This window comes from Protomyctophum parallelum (genome assembly GCF_964188405.1).
Source record: "Protomyctophum parallelum genome assembly, chromosome: 1".
Classification (NCBI taxonomy): domain Eukaryota; kingdom Metazoa; phylum Chordata; class Actinopteri; order Myctophiformes; family Myctophidae; genus Protomyctophum; species Protomyctophum parallelum.
In genome coordinates, this window is record NC_139697.1 from 93,881,338 (window position 1) to 93,895,221 (window position 13,884).

General features: G+C 45.4%; 1 protein-coding gene across 3 annotated transcripts in view; it reads left to right on the plus strand.

The window, feature by feature from the left end:
• Positions 1 to 657: 657 nt before the first annotated feature.
• Positions 658 to 13,884, plus strand: part of sgcd (sarcoglycan, delta (dystrophin-associated glycoprotein)) — a 137,697-nt gene continuing 124,470 nt past the window's right edge. For all 3 annotated transcript variants that reach the window (XR_014569634.1, XR_014569635.1, XM_083771164.1), the window contains exon 1: positions 658 to 1,037. The gene's annotated coding sequence lies outside the window, so the exon portion shown is untranslated. The remainder of the gene's footprint in view (positions 1,038 to 13,884) is intronic.

Genomic DNA, 13,884 nt, shown 5'->3' on the forward strand with positions numbered 1-13,884 from the left:
AAAAGTCCTAAAACATTTGAATGGAAATTGTGTGTGTGTGTGTGTGTGTGTGTGTGTGTGTGTGTGTGTGTGTGTGTAGTGGCATGGCGTCATGCCACACGACAAACGTTGGGAATGTGATGTTTCCATTCTCCAGAACACTCCTTTCTCTGCAGTTTGCACACACACACACACACACACACACACACACACACACACACACACACACACACACACACACACACACACACACACACACACACACAGACACACACACAGTCACACACACACACACACACACACAGAGCGAGGGGAGGGCCCAGGCTTCAGAAAAAAGGGGAGAGGCCCTTGTGACATCACAACACAAGCCAAACCACACCCCTGTGAACTTCCCACATGCGCGCGCGTGTGTGTGTGTGCGCGCGCTTCTAAATCCGGCACGCAGGCAGCCTCTGTGCGTCAGTGTCAATGTGTGTGTGTCTGTAACACATTTGTGAAGGAATCCCGTTTCTCTCACAAGCAACAGACAGATAACGGGAGCAGGAAACTACAGTTAACTCCCTCCAGTTCTGCACACACACACACACACACACACAGTCACACACACACACACACACACACACACACAGGACAGCTGCACTCTTCCAAAGTTAGGAGAGAGAGAGAGAGAGAGAGAGAGAGAGAAGGGGGAGGGAGAGGTTTTGTTATTGGAAAAGCTAAGGGAGAGAGAGAGAGAGAGAGAGAGAGGTGACTGGAGGAGAGAAGTTTGGTCATGCAGCTTTTTAAAGTCGCAACCCAATCTGTTTTCATCTGCATGACGCGCCCTTCCTGACAGACAGACAGACACACAGACCAGGCACTCGCCGGGAGAACCCCTTAGAGAGAGAGAGAGAGAGAGAGAGAGAGAGAGAGAGAGAGAGAGAGAGAGAGAGAGAGAGAAGAAAAAAGGAACTCGATCAAGGATAAGAAAAGCCAACAGAGTAAGCAGAAGAGAGTCCAGAGAAAGGATTAAGGAAACAAGTGGGAGTGAGAGTCTGAAAGAGTGGGAAGCAGCAGAGGTAAGTTTGGTTAATTGTGTGTAGCCTATTGTCCAGTTGTGCTGGCTGGCTGGTTGGTTATAGTGCGTTTGTTCTGCTGCTGCATGGGTGCTGTGTGACTGTGTGTGTGTGTGTGTGTGTGTGTGTGTGTATTATTACCATTCATATGGTCCATGCATGGTTGTTGTTGCCTTGCGGTTTGACATGGAAGCCGGGTTTCTGTGTGACAAATGTAGTAGGCCTACTTAGGTCTTCTACAACAAGCTCTCAGAGCGCGTTGAACTTATAAGTTGTAGACCTGCTACTGTTTGAGAGTGCTGGTAACATGAAAGTCGGGTAGGGGGGATTCTTTCTGTGTGACACTGCCTAGTGTGACACTGACTGGGAAGCACACACTTCCATTGAGTTTGTACAGTTTGGTTGCAGCAAAGATTGAAAGAAAGAGTGAACTTAAGCACTTTAAAGGGGTAAAACATGTTTGGGTTAATCTTAAACATCTATTTTTGTGAGCCCCCAGGCAGTTTTTAAGTTGCTTCATTCAGTATTTAGATAGATATTTATTTGATATTCATTTTATTAGACTATTTAAAGTGTGATGACTCATTTAAATCACACGTCTTTGGTTTAGGGGGCCGTGCTTTTTAATTAGGTTTATCATGTATTTTTGAAGGCTGCACTAGCCCCTCCTATGCCCAGCTTTCTGGGTTTGTTAGCCCCTCTCGGAACCCTCCATGAAGCTTTTCTGAAATTTGGATGTCACTTTGCGTAGGGTCCCTGTACGTATCTATATTTTCGTATTGAAATGATAGAACGCGGACATAAATATCGTCGTTAACGTCATGTCTGCGCTCTTTGACGGCTTCTTTTCCTTTGAGGGCTTCTGAATCTGTGAACTAGTACCTATAAAGTACCTATAAATACCGCTGCGAATATCTCCTGTGGCACGGAAGCCGTTAAGTATTTTTAATCTTTGTTTGACCGATTTGGTCGCTTTGATTCTTGTTTATTTACCGTTTATTGTACCGCCTCCCGATGTGCGGTTGGCTTGTGCCGGCTATACGTTCCTGCCTCTGATCTGCTCTGTCATAGCTATAGCGCCACTAGCTAGCCAGATAGGCGGTACAATGAGGTGTCAATAAACAAGGAAGGAAAAGAAGAATCAAAGCGACCAAATCGGTCAAACACAGGAGATATTCGCAGCGGTATTTATAGGTACTTATAGTTCACAGATTCAGAAGCCCTCAAAGGAAAATAAGCCGTCAAAGAGCGCAGAAGGACGTTTCCGAAGGTATTTACGTTTATTTATGTGTGCGTACCCGGTGGCAGGGTCGAGGTGGAATAGGACCCCATGCTCTGGGTCTAAAAAATGTCAGAAACTTCAGTAGCATTGGGTTCTGCTTGTAGGGCTATGGGTTTGTGTGAACACAAACATCGGCTTGTGATTGGCTGATCACCCCATAGCGATGATTTGATTGGCTGAGCAAAGTAAATATTAAGTGAGGGCAGAAAAGTGAACATGCCAAAAGTGATTGGCCGTAATTACTTTTGTGATGATTTGATTGGCTGAGCATGGAATGTGATGCATGATGATAAGAGCGCCCCTCACTTCACAAGAGTGTGAACTTTTCATTAATTTGAGGGGAAATTTAAAATAAATACATGCATAAATAAACAGTAATAAAAAAATAAAAAAACACGGTCGCCTCACATATTTGAATATTAGGCTAGTTAGTTGCATTTAAATTAGAGTTTGAAGTCACAATGGCTTTGTAAAGGAAGCGGCGTGTCAGATACAATTTATATCAAATATCGAAATACTGAATCAAGCCATTTCAAAACGTGCTGTACTTTATTTTGTTGACTAATGTTCCCCCACAGAATATTCTGTGGGTTTCAGGTGGTTTAACATGACAACCGTGTACGTGGGTGTGAGAGTGTGCGTGTGTGGCCGCATGCGTGACAACCACTGGGAAACTATACACAGGTTGACACTAAGGCGGCACTTTACTTGCCTGTCGGTCATGCACACAGACACAGGTCTTGTTCTACTTGCCCGAAAAGTAAATCGTCCATTTATAGACGCATTTCAAGACAATGTGACACTGACAAGAACCTGTGTGTGCGCGCAGGTCGGGGGCAAAATAAATTAAGAAACTGACCGCTCATTAGATGCAATGTAAACGTGGTCGCAGCACTGACATATAAAAAATATAAATGCATCCCAGCAAACTTTCAGATGCTGTTTTCCTCCCTGTGTGGAAGAAGAAGGTTTAGGGTGGAGGGTTTAATGTGATCTCTCGCTCTTGAAATACTATATACACCTTGGTTTTATGTTGTGTCAACTTGCATGTAAACAATATTAGCGATTCTCAAAGCATTTCTCCCCAAAACCCCACCTCCAGTCGCCGAGCAAGCGCTCCCAGTCCCTACATGATCACGGCTGCTTGATGCGAAGGTGTTGCGCGCAGAGAACAGCAGACCTCCACGCTCACGTGACGCAAACTTGTTTGCCGGCTGTTCTTGGCGTGCAATACTGTTGCATATATCTGTCTCACTAGGGTTTGGGGATCTGTTGGGAATTGATTACCTGAAACTGGCACCTGCGTGTGCAGTCTCAATGAAACCCATATATTCAAAGATAGGTAAAAATGTAATTACCGTACAGTCTAACACTATTTTGTCATGCCTAATATTTTATGCCAAATACCTCGTGTTCACGTATCATTCAGTGTGATATGTGTCTTGTGTTTATAGACCGTTGCGTCTCCCCTCAAAGAGCACTTGCCCGGTCGGGCCACCTGAACGCAAACTCCACCTGCCCGAAACCTGCCAGTGTCAGGTGGGCAACCCTTAGTGTCATTGCACTTGTGCTGTTTGTTTGCAGGCAGTATTGATTTTATTTAGTCTCATTCATTTTAGGTCCATCCCTATTTTACTCGCCTGTGTTTAGTGTTAGTCTAGTTTTATTCGACAAAGAATCATGTGATTTAAGCTAACCGAGAAAGAGAAGCGGTGCAGAGGTATCGGGGCATGAATGGGCAGGCTGGTCTACTCTAGACTGACAAACAACAACTTGTCCACAACAAGGCAAGTTCCACAGCAGGATCACATCTGTGCAATACAACTCAATAAATGTTCAAATAAAAATAGGAAAATAAGAATTAACAGTTTGACTGCGGAAAACGATTTATCAGACTTTTAATCAACCCCCCTTCACTGCCGAGATTGTTGTATTACCTTTAGAGCATACGCTGAATTATTTGGGCTTTTAATCCGCGAAAATCCAGCAAAAAAAGCTCCCCTGGTTTGTTGTGATCCGATCGTACCATCCACCATCTTGGTGCACCCGGAAGACGCACACAAGACCCGTCTCCATGAGGCGTTGTACCCCATTCAGTTGCATTGGCCTCAATTTCCCAGAAGCCCTAGCAGCCCACAGCATGTGACGATTTCCGGTTTTTTATCACAACAGATGCGCCTACTCTCTTTCTCCGCGGCGAAGAAGAATTTTCTTTTTTTTGTTTACATTACGGCGGATTAAACACATAAAACAAAACTCGCGTATGTCCGATATGGCAGCGACATTAACCTGGAGTAATCCATTCAAAGCACGGAAACTGTTAAAATGACAGTACGGAATACGCAATTTAAAATGAACAGTGTTGGAACAGCCCTACACATTTCTGACATCTGAGAATAGCTGAACTAGGCTCACAATGTGAGCTTGTAGATCTGCTATTGTCAAAATATGTTTACTTCATACATTTGAAAACTTGAAATGGGACATTCTGCGTAATGAGTAGGCCTACTTTGTACTTTCGGCACTTGAGTACATTTTGATGCCAATACGTTTGTACTTTTACTCAAGTACATTTTTTATTCCAGACTTCCAGAGCATTTCTACATTGCAGTATTGATGCTTTTACTTAACTAAAGAATGTGAGTACTTTTCCCCCACCACTGCTATTCTGTGTCTATTTTCTGCTAGTATTCTCCTATGAGGATGTTGTGTTTTCTGCTAGTAATCTCATATGAGGCTGTTTTCCCCAGTGTTTTCCCAGCTCTGCTATCAGTTAGCAGCAGGTTAAAAGATCATTTAACACTTGTTATGTCGTTAATTCCTTTTTAACGATAAACAAGGCTCTCCTCGTTGCTACCAGAGCGTGTGCGTCCTGTTTTTCTCATTTATTTGCTCTCAATTATTTTTTCTTTTCTTTCTTGACAGTGTGACAAGGGAGAGAAACATTGCGGAAAGTAAACTTTTCTTTAATACACACCATGGATGCAAAGGCCCAGATTAATTTCTTATTTGTTGCTGCGAGGTGAGAAGAAGACGTGGGAGATGCAACACAGTCTGTCCACAGAGCTATCAGCTAGTTAACATGGTAGACCTCACTGACCTCAGTAATGGCTGCGCCCGGGGGACCCCTCCGTGGACTTGTCTATATAAAATCTGAAGTCCAATACAGCTATATTGATAGTAAAGGGAAAATGTACTTCATAATTTGTACTTCTAAAAGTACATGACAGTAGTATAGTTAGTCCCCCCGCCCCTGTCTCTCTCTCTCTCTCTCTCTCTCTCTCGCTCAGTATATGCAGTCATGTAGAGTCACCGGTTTATTTTTGTCACCAGCAACACATACCCAGAGGCGCAGCATGATGACATCATCAGGGGGGGATTCATGAAGATCGTTCAGAACCGTCTGAAAGAAAGACCTAATCTGCCATTTAACCATTACGACCTGAGGCATCATCAGGGGGGGATTCATGAAGATCGTTCAGAACCGTCTGAAAGAAAGACCTAATCTGCCATTTAACCATTACGCCCTGAGGCCAATTCTACAAAATGCCCTTTCTTTTTGTGCCAAGGACCCGCAAAATGATACTGTATGTATTTGGCCACGGAGCCGTCTGGAAATGTTTTGTGCCAGCACTGCCAGGTATCTCCAGGCACAAAATGATTCAACAACGTGTCTTCAAACACTTTCAAGTCTTTTTTTTTTTTGTAAGTTAAAGAAAATAGCAAATGCACAAAAGCTCAAACAATAGAAGATGTACAAAGCACAAAGTGACTCACTTGAGTCACGATATGCAAGCTCGAGCTTGCATATCTGCTATTTTGGAAAACGAATTTTTCTAAACCACCGTTCTAAATACGAAGATAATAGCAACAGTAGCCTACTATAGCTCACATCTCAAATGACCGGCGGTTTCAATGCTGGAATCTCCATTTTATGAACGCTTGTCTTTCGGTTTGACTCGTTCTAGAAGTGACGTTCCCGTAGCGAACGTAGACGGCAGGACGGAGCCGCATGGAGGCCAGAGAGAGATTTGCACCGACCCAACCCCACAGTCCATAATAATAACCGCCTCTGGTCCATTTGGTTTCAATTACGCTGCCTCTCTCTCTCTCTCTCTCTCTCTCTCTCTCTCTCTCTCTCTCTCTGGGGGGAAACGCGCTGCTATATTTAACCAACAAGCAGACAGAGGGACAGACAGACCGACCTACTGCTGGCCCTACCGGCTACTGTGTGGGTGCATGTGCACGTCGGCGTATGGGTGTGCGCACGTGGCTGCATGCCTCAACATTACGTGTGATCCTTATCAGTGAGTTTCTGTGTGTGTGGGGATAGGATCAAAATGGAGAGGAGGATAATTGGACACACGGTCTGTGGCGGTGCATATGGTTCTCAAACCCCCAGGGGTCCTTGAGGGGGGGGGGGGGTTCCAGGGGAGGGATGTCCTCAAGTTCTGCAAATGGCCCGTCGCCATGTTGGATATTGGTATGTCAGGTGGAAACCTCATATGTCCCAGACTGTTAAATACTGTTAAATAGCTAAAGTAGCGACTTTTGATACTTTGCGTCACGATTCTGGATGGATTGTGGAGTCCAAGTAGGGAATGAGACATTACCCCAGGTGACGGAGTTTTAAGTATCTCGGGGTCTTGTTCACGAGTGAAGGGAGGACGGAGAAGGAGATCAGCCGGAGAATCGGGGCAGCAGGGTTGGTATTGCAGTGGCTGTACGAAAAGAGCGCTGAGCCAGCAGGCTCTCTGTCTACCGAGCAATCTCCGTTCCTACTCTCACCTGTGGTCATAAAGTGTGGGTCATGACCGAAATAATTATAATGTCGCAAATACAAGCGTCCAAAATTTGTTTTCCTCCGACGGGTGGCTGGCATCTCCCTTAGAGATAGGGTGAGAAGTTCAGTCACTCGCAAGAGAGACTCGGAGTAGAGTCGCTGCTTCTTCGCCTGGAAATGAGCCAGCTTAGGTGGTTCGAGCGTCTCAGGCACGAGCGTCCTTGAGGCACGTCCCACTGGGAGGAGACCCTGGGGCAGACCAAGGATGAGATATAGGGATTTAATTGACTCATTGCCCTTGGAACGCCTCGGGATCCCCCAGGAGAGTTACTAATGTTGCCCTGGAGAGGGAAGTCTGGAGCTCTCTTGCAGAGGTGTTGCCCCCGCGACCCCACTACAGATAAGCGGTTGAAGATGGAGTCAGGGTGCTGCTGAGCGTGCATGTTGTTGACCTCACTGGAAACACTCTGCTACACCAGTGGGTGTCAAATTGGGGTCCAGGGACCCTCATGGTTCCTAGAGGGGGTTCCAAATGGCCCCTTACGGGTGTGTTAAGGAGGTCTTTGAAATTCAAATGTTTGAGAATTAATTTAATTTCCAATATGGCGGCTGTGCATGGTGCCTAGTAGCTATTGTTACCACAGCTGTGAGAAGTCCATGTTTACCATTGTTTCAACTATGGCTATTTGTGCTAAAGGAGACTATGCGCATGCATGCATCACTTTTCCACTGGGACACGCCCCCTTCATTTAGGCTGAGAGGACACGCCCCCCTCGTCTAGGCTGAGAGGCAAAACATTGAGCAGCATGGAGCATTGGAGTTTGGAAGCGCTCGTTGGAAACAGTCCTGCGTACCACCTGTTTCTAAATGTCACATAATGCAGGAGGCAGCAGGACGTTGCGTTATTGAAAACGAGAGCTTCCAAACTCTTACCGCTTAGAATCATTTTTTTATCACCCGCAAGGAATGTCTTGACAGAACGTAGCTCATACTGTAACATGTCTATGGTGGATTTTTTATGAAGCACAGATTTTGCAGACAGACAGAGGATAATGAAAGCTTTCCGTACACAGTTTTCCGTTTGGACGCATATGCATAGGCTCTCAGTGGCCAGAAAGTCGTTTTTTGCCACTCAGAGTCGGTATGGCGTTCCCGCATAACATCCGAGGGCGATGATGTCACACGCATAGCCCCTATGTCACACGGGTGACACAAAGCAACGGTTGATAGATAGGTCCGAAACATTGCACGCATCAATGAACGCTGACATCATGATACCCTTAAAGAACCCCCCCCCCCCCCACACTTTTTTGTTTGATTTGTTGATTGAATAGTTTATTGAACATAACTGTATAAAGTTCAAAAGGGATAGCACAAAAAATCAATTCATATAGACACAAGTAGGAACAGTTAGTGAGAACAGGCTTGTGTGTGTGCGTGCGTGTGCGCGGTCACTGCGGTGACAGCGCAGACATCATGACTCCATGTTTACTCACTGTGATTGGTGCATGGAAGGAAGGTTTTAACCACATGAAGCCTGCATGGAGCCCCTATTCTGGGCACGTGTGACGTAAACGGAACAACACGCATTCACACCGAAAAATAGAAGATCTACAGATACATCACAATGCGTTGTGAACTAGATCTGTATAGATCTGCAAATATTCGGCGAGGACATGCTTTGAGTGGAGGGAAGACTGGAGGTTCATTATGAGGGTCGTGTGTGGTCAGACATTGCGTGTGCGTCTGTGTGTGTGTGCGTGGTACATGCGTACATGCGTGCGTGCGAGCGACACAGACACCACTACAAGGGTCTAAATGTAGAAGGGGAAGGAAGTTGACATTACGGCTCCTATTACTGTGGGTGTGCGAGTGCATGTGTGCACATGCGTGCCTTCCACAGAGCAGGTTCACCCATTCTGACCTGAGATCAGATTCATACGAGGTTTCCACTGGACAGTGTCCAGTGGAAACCTCGTATGAATCTGATCTCAGGTCCAGAATGGGTTAATCAGACCAGTGTGTGTCCAGTGGACACACACTGGTCTGATTAACCCATTCTGACCTGAGATCAGATTCTAAAAATGTCAGTCGTTCTTCGATTTTTTCAAAAATAGCAGACCTACAAGCTCGTAGCGCGCCACTCGGTGGCGCGCTATGAGCTTGTAGATCTGCTATTTTTCATTAGCTAAAGCATAACATGATGCTAAGACCAAAATGGTTTCCCGTTCAGAATGGGTTAAAGAGTTGTACATTTATTTGGACATATTGTATTTTCTATAGCACATTTCCTACACGTTCCTTTAACATAATGCATGTGATTGCAACGTTGCAGTGTGACACAGCCCTGTGCCTCTGGTCTGTCTGCAAACCGAGAGAGAGAGAGAGATGTTTGTGTGTGGATTCTGAGGGAACGTGTGCTACGAGCCACACGGCCTGCGATGTCCCCGCGGCTCAGAGCGGAGAGGGATCCCGTGAACTATACGTACACGTCTGTCACAAACTACAAAGGCTGTGTTCTCTCTGCATGCTCACGTGCACTTAGAGAGAACTTGAGTTCTCCCCGAATGAACTCCACGAGTCGACGACGGGAACATTCTTTCCCCCCAAGGCGGTAGTCTGTCCTTAGTTTAAAACCATTGAGACGTGAGGCCAGATTCTACAGATGTCTTGTCTTATCGTGACAGTTTTCTGAAAAGAAAAGCGTTTCTATATCCGTTGGTGCTCTAACCTTTTCATGCCATGGATATTCTATGTTTGGCCGCGACCCCCATGTGAAAATGTTCGCTGTGAATGAATATATATTAGAAGATTTTTCACAAATGGCAGATCTACAAGCTTGTAGGTGTGCTGCGCTATGAGCTTGTATATATCTTCTATTTTTCAACAGATATAGCTAACTTTTAAATCGTGGTCATGGTTCTTTTAAAACCTTGTTTTTGACCAAAATGCCATCTGGGACAAGGAATAGGAGATAAGGTGATTGAAAGAAACAGAGTGGATGTTTATCGGCACAATGAAAATGATCGCGCGATCCTGTGTTATTGACAGCACCAGCTAGCAACCCGACGCTATCGTGAGTAGCATTGACTTGATCAATCAAAAGCATTATAAACTAAAGGCCCACTTGCCGTAGAGCTACGCCAATGGCATTAAGTGTAACATTGATTAATTGCCTATAATTCACGTAGATTAATGGCAATGGCGCCAAGTGGGTTAACACTCTCCCTGCAGACAATACTTGATTACCGTGATGTAAAGGTTCACTGCGGGGATTTTCGCCCATTATCGTTGTTCTGTGTCATGAAATTATTATTATTAGTTTTTAATGTAAACCTTCTTCTGTAGATGCTCTGTTTTGTAGGTAGAGAGAAGAGAGAGAGAGAGAGAGAGAGAGAGAGAGAGAGAGAGAGAGAGAGAGAGAGGAGAGAGAGAGAGAGAGAGAGAGAGAGAGAGAGAGAGAGAGAGGAGAGAGAGGAGAGAGAGAGAGAGAGAGAGAGAGAGAGAGAGAGAGAGAGAGAGAGAGAGAGAGAGAGAGAGAGAGAGAGAGAGAGAGAGAGAGAGAGAGAGAGAGAGAGAGAGAGAGAGAGAGAGAGAGAGAGAGAGAGAGAGAGAGGATTTACAATTTAGGCATTTAGCAGACGCTCTTGATCCAGAGCGACTTACATTAAGCAAAAACAAAAAGCATGGCATACATCACATAATATAATCATGAATCATGTATTAACTAAGAACGTAACAGTGGAGTATCTATGTCAACTATACATACTATACTATATATATATTATACAATATACATGTGTACTATAAAGTGCTACTGTATGACTACATAAAATGCAATTCTAGTGCTGTCTACGTAACAAGCTATAAGTCTGTCATAATACTATCTAAGTCTACATGAAGTGCTATCTAATGGGCTAGGCTAGGGCAAGTGCTACGGGGCCATTGTGGAGTCTGAAGAGGTGGGTTTTCAGACTACGGCGGAAGATTGGGAGTGAGGCTGCAGGTTCTGTCTGTGATGGGAAGTGCATTCTATAGTTTTGGAGCCAGAAGGGAGAAGAGTTTGGGACATGTGGGGCATTGTCCCAGCGTTTTTTAGGTGAAGGTACCTCCAGCTTTCCCTGTGTTGGCTGATCTGAGTGCGCGAAAGGGTTTGTAGGGTTCAATCATACTTGAGTGAGATATGGGGGAGCCATGCCTTTGGTTGCTTTGAATGCCAGAATCAGAGTTTTGTATTCTGTGCGAGCAGCGACCGGGAGCCAATGGAGGGAGTGGAGAAGGGGGGAGACGTGTGATCATTTTGGCTGGTTGAAGACCAAGCGAGCTGCAGCCTTTTGGATCAGTTGGATGGGCTTAAGTGCACATGCCGGTAGGCCAGTAAGGAGGGAGTTACAATAGTCAAGTTTTCTGGATTAGGAGCTGGGCTGACTCCTGGTTGAGGAACGTTCTAATTCGTCGTATGTTATAGAGTGTAAACCTACAGGATCGAGTGACAGCTGTGATGTGTGTTTTGAAACGAGAGCTGACTGTCCAGGACAACACCAAGGTTCCTGGCTGTCGGGACAGGACTTTACCAGGGCGTTGTCTACGGAGATAGTTAGCTCCCGCATAGGGCAGGACTTAGATGGGAAGAACAGAAAGCTCAGTCTTGTCTGGGTTCAGCTTGAGGTGGTTGGAAGACATCCACTGTGAGATGTCAGCGAGGCATGCGGTGATGCGGTGATGACCTGGGTGGCAGAGGGGGGGGAGGATATAACAGTTGTGTGTCATCGGCATAGCAGTGATAGGATATATTGTGAGCAGAGATGATAGTGCCAAGGGATTTAGTGTACAGTGAGAAGAGTAGGGGACCCAAGTACAGATCCCTGTGGGACCCCAGTTTGGAGGGGGGATGATAGCAAACCTTTCCAAGAAACAGAGAGAGAGAGAGAGAGAGAGACGCGATATATTTAGATTTATTCCCAGTCCAAATATAAACTCAGTGAATCACCATCTGTTGTGCTTTGTCTGCAGGAGAGAGAGAGAAGGGGGGGTTGGGGGGTTGTCGGCAGACATGAGACATTCCTGTTATGTGTCTGACGGCGAGATACAGAATGAATACAAAATAACTCAATGTCTAATCTATTTTACGTAATATAGCTCTGCGACGTTGTGTATAGCGCTTCACTCTCATTCACATTTATAACTGCAAATGTGTCCATGTCTTACAGCAGTAGATCTCAAACATTGTTCAAGTCAAAGGGGGGGGGGGGGGGGTGGGGGGGGGGGGGGGGGGGTCCTGGCTTCGATTCCCACCGGGGACGCTGTGGGCGTGTCCTCTCCTCCACGTCATCAGTGCCCATACCCGAGGTGGGGTTGGCGAAAGGGCCCTTCTGTGTGGAGTTTGCATGTTCTCCCCGTGTCCCCTAGGTTAGGTACTAGGTATACCCTTAGAACATGCAGTAATCCTGGTCTCTATACTGCCTCCGCCTGGCCAGCCGGGGCACCTGATGGAGGGGAAATGAACTGGTTGGAATTAGAGTTCTCATCAGGCTTGGGAATTCAAACCCGGCCCTATACATACCCCTCACATTCATCACATTCAGTAGCCTAGATCCTGTGATCTTTTGTGGCCAGATGTAATTCCCTGGGGTCTTGTATCTTGTAAAAAATACATCGCTAAAATGAAAGAAAGCAGCAAAAAAAACATAATAATAATAATAATAATAATATAATAACACATTTTATTTTATATAATAAACTTTGGTTGAAAAAAGGGACATAATACAAGCTGCATTGTCGTCTTTTAAAGCTCCTGGTTTGAGCTCCTCTTTGGCCAAAAGATTTGACGTAAGCAGCTATTGTGGAAGACGTCAACCTTCCGCCAGTTGTAAAATAAACAGTGAAAACTAGTCACATCGCCCTGCCCCAGCTTGTAAATCTGCTATTTTTGCTACGTTTAAATAAAGGAAAAGGGGATTTTTTTAAATGGAAATAATCGGCATCAGCGCCGGACGACAAACTAACCCGGCACAGCGTCAGGATGTGACCAGCGGGATGTGTGAGAACACGTTGCTTTTCCTGGGTGTGTGTGGCCGGGGAAGCGTTGCTGACATGATCTGCGTTGCCGTAGAAGGAATTCACTGTGACACCAGACTGAAGACCAGTGTTAATCTTTTCACTATATTTTGATTTATTCATTTTGCAAGAAAATATTGGTCTTAGTCTTTTGAATTTATTTAGTCTGACTTGGTCAACAAAATGAACACTTCTGAAGACACACGGCATCAGGGTTTACGAGAGGGGAGTACCACCCTGTCCTCTCCCAAGAATGACTTTGTGCGACTGTGTGTGTGTGCCACTACATACTTAGACAGTAGAGGTGATAAGAGAGAGATATTTTATCAGTAAGACACACACACGCACAACTACTAATTTATATTTTAATTGAATTGAGGGAGAGTGAGAGAGAGAGCACAGGCATTTATGCCTCTGCTCTCCTCTGCTCCAGTCCTATAAATATAACTGTGTGTGTGTGTGTGTGTGTGTGTGTGTGTGTGTGTGTGTGTGTGTGTGTGTGTGTGTGTGTGTGTGTGTGTGTGTGTGTGTGTGTGTGTGTGTGTGTGTGTGTGTGTGTGTGTGTGTGTGTGTGTGGCAGCTGTTGTGTGTCCTCTGGTCTCTTGGCAGAGGGAGAGAGTGTGAACAGGTGGACAGAGGTCCATGTTGGCCCTGCTGCAGCCACTGTCAACAGAGAGAGTCTCAAATGTATGGTTTTATCAGGCAAACATACCTGGTGTGTTTTTTGT